The following is a 3,282-nucleotide window of genomic DNA, read 5'->3' as shown; positions in this document are numbered from 1 at the left end:
TGCGTATGCCGATTGGTGCATGTCGATCTTGCCGAACAATTACTCGTGTTAGAAAACTTAATGGAAATGAATATTCAAAAATGAGAATCTTATTAGTACGTTCCCTAGTTTGTTTTGGATTCGGTTTTAGTATAGGATTTGATTTCTTGTATTCTAGGGACTTTGTGTAAAACCACGGTATCTATTAGTATAAATAGATGGTTGCGGGATAGGGTTTGTATGATGTGAGTTTGAGAGGCATCAGTTTGCATATGAGACGCATCAGTTTGTATACGAGAGAACATTTTGTGTTTGTGAGTTCTCTTGTATTCATTGGTTATCTATAAAAGCTTCCGTTGTTAGAGAGGCACCCCTATATTGGAGGAACTCTAAATTTGTGTTTGTGTTTTGTTTATTGCTTGGTTGTGTGGTTTAGTTTACAACAGAAGCATAGTGCAACACTGCATAAAATGTGCTGTATTTGATTAAAAGAGTAACAATATCTCAATTAATCGAAGAATTAGTACTAATCTTACAACTTAATGATTAAAATATGAATGATTACACAAAACAATGAAACAATAGATTATCCTAATTAATTATATTCAATTCTATGAAGCGGTGCATTCCACCGGGAGGCCTTGGGGAAATCTCTTGGTGTCAGCACAGTAATTGTAAATCATGTAGTTGGTCTGCACCCATTTCAGCCTGTCTTGGCTCGTAGAGTCCAAGTCTTGAGAAAGCCAAGCTCCATTGTTAGCATTACTTGAAGTTGCAGAACTGCAAGAGGAGGCTCCAGAAGTCCAGACGCACGCTTCAGCACTGAAATTCCTGTGAGGCGGCGAAAGGAGCTTGGCTCCAATCGGTCTTCACAAGTCCTCCCCTCGTTGCCCAATCATCGGCATTCCACAGGCTCGAGTATATCCTCATCGGCTGGCTTTTTGGAAACGGAACGCCGTTCGACTCTTGGTTCTTGAACTCTCTGATGGGAGTTCCATCTACTGAGAATATAATGCGCTGGGAGTTCCAGAGGATGGTATATGTGTGGAAGTCGGCAATTGGGTCAAACCAGAGGTAGAATTGTAGCTCTCTGTTGCCTTTGCCTTGGCTGAAGACATTGGTGTGAAGAATGTAAGGGTCTCCACTCAAGTTCCCCAAGAACTCAAAGTCTATCTCATCCCATGTTGATCCTTTTGATGATAACTGCATGAATTAACAACAAAATTGATATCAAAATCAGTCAGAATGGGATTCAAACTCCGGCCGTTCCTAGAGAAAAGGTCCACATTGTTCTAGCTAACTGACCTAAACTTGAGTTTATCATACTTGTACTAAAAAACTTGAAGGAAATGAATATTCGAAATGAATGAAAACATACGTAGTAGGCTGTGACGGTGCCAGCGGAGTTTCCAGGGACAAGCTTGAGCTGCATGTCGATCTTGCCGAACAAATACTCGTGTTAGGATTGAAATCCAGAACCGGAGGCTTTGTCGAGAGAAGGGGTAAGAAGCTCGCCGTTGTTGAGAATCTTAGCACGTCCGTCCCCCCATGTAATCTCAAAGTCTTGGTTTAAGTCGGCAGCAGAGCCAGCAGCCACCACAAAGCTTAGTAGAGACATCGGAATAAGTAACATTAAGGAAACACTTAAGGTGGAAGAAGCCATTGACAAAAGTTTTGAAGAGAGAAAGGAGCCACCACAAAGATATGTTTGATATGAGTGAGTTAAGCGGATTGGTATGAACAAGAAGTTTTATTGGTATTTATAGGAAGGGGATGTGCCCATGAGTTTGGAAGGAAGGTGAGGAAAGTGATTGGAATTTTGAAGTTTGGAAGGAAGGTTCAGTCAACTCAGCTGTGCACGGTTGGCCTAAAAACAGGTAGCTGTCGAGATCGCACTAGCAAAACACAACCAAACAAATTTCTGAATATTATAAAACGCGCTTTTGTATTCTGCTTGGATTCTTCCTTTCTTTTTCTTTTTCTTCTTTAGCTGCATTTTTATGTCGGGTGGGAATGCGATCCCTCCACTTTTTACTCCCTCCCCACCTCTTACAGTTTTTTTCTTCTTTCTTTCTCTATAAAGATTAAAAATAAAAAAATAAAAAACAAATGAAAATGGTTTGAAAAGTTTTAGTTTTAATCAAAAATCATGTTATAAGTTTTGTTTAATAATTAGTACAAGGTCCATATTAAAGTAGTCCAACTAAAAATGGCTCAACTATAATAAATTATGGTTTGTCAATTTTACCTCTAATATTTTTAGGTTGAGTTCCATATTTTCGTCGTTAATGAAATTCATCGTTGTTTTGCAGACCTTCTTCTTTTTCTTTGAAACAAAAATATAGATTTTTGTGCTATTTAATTTATATTTTGTATTATTTCGTTGAAATGTGATCGTCATTATTATTCATAGTGTATTCGAGGTACTGTTTTTCAAATTTTCTTCATCAGTGGAGTTCATTATTTGTTTCTCCAGAAAATAAATTTGAGATCTGCATGCTATTCAATAATAACGACAGGTCACTGTTACTGGACTGTAAAAATAAACTATTTATGGAATCTAAGTTACTATTTCTGGAACCTAAGTCATTGTTTCTGGATCCAAATGAAATAGACACACTGTTTCTTAAAGTAAGTTAGAAAAGAAATAGTGAAATTCACTATATTTGGATTCGAAGCAAAATAAGCACTATGTTTCTTAAATATAATCAACTGATGCATGAAAGAAAAGAAGCAGTCAAAGGTTAAAACGTAGACTGTTTCTGGAATCTAAGTCATTGTTTCTAGAATTTAAGTCATTGTTTATGGATTTTGGTTATTTTCTTTTCAGATACAGTGTTTGTTTGTGCATAGACAAAACAAACATTATATCTGATTTTTTTTTTTCAAAAACAGTTTTATGTTTTGGTTCTTTTTTTTTTCAGACACTTTTTGCCGGTTTCTGCCATTAAACTTTTTTGAACTTGTTTCGGCAGCTTTGTTCCGATGATTGCTTCCTTGTTCAACTTTGATTTGGTTGTTTTTGCAATGGGGGAATTCGATTTATGGGAAGACAGTAAGTTATTATGGCGGTTTCGTGCTAGGTTGAAGTTGGTGAAGAGTCAGGACACTATCGAATCATTTAGGAATATTTACGGAAGTGTAGATTTGTAACGGGTTGGGCTTGTAAGTTTGACTCGTGAACAATAGTTTTGGATATTTTTTTATTAAACTTTGCGCTATTTTGGTTAAATAACATTTTGAAATGATTTTTGGTTAAATATTTGTTGGTCCAAACCTTTTTCATTAAAACTCTCAAAAAAA

At 36.5% G+C, this 3,282-nt stretch overlaps 2 pseudogenes; both read right to left on the bottom strand.

Annotated features, from left to right (window-relative positions):
* The window catches only part of LOC126609293 (uncharacterized), a 3,506-nt pseudogene extending 3,075 nt beyond the window's left edge, over window positions 1–431 (bottom strand).
* Window positions 432–441: 10 nt separating this feature from the next.
* On the bottom strand, window positions 442–1,728 carry LOC126606513 (xyloglucan endotransglucosylase/hydrolase protein 22-like; annotated as a pseudogene).
* Window positions 1,729–3,282: the final 1,554 nt, after the last annotated feature.

Source organism: Malus sylvestris, chromosome 16, assembly GCF_916048215.2.
Source record: "Malus sylvestris chromosome 16, drMalSylv7.2, whole genome shotgun sequence".
Classification (NCBI taxonomy): domain Eukaryota; kingdom Viridiplantae; phylum Streptophyta; class Magnoliopsida; order Rosales; family Rosaceae; genus Malus; species Malus sylvestris.
The sequence above is the reverse complement of the archived record's forward strand: the minus strand, read 5'-3'. Positions and strand labels throughout refer to the sequence as shown.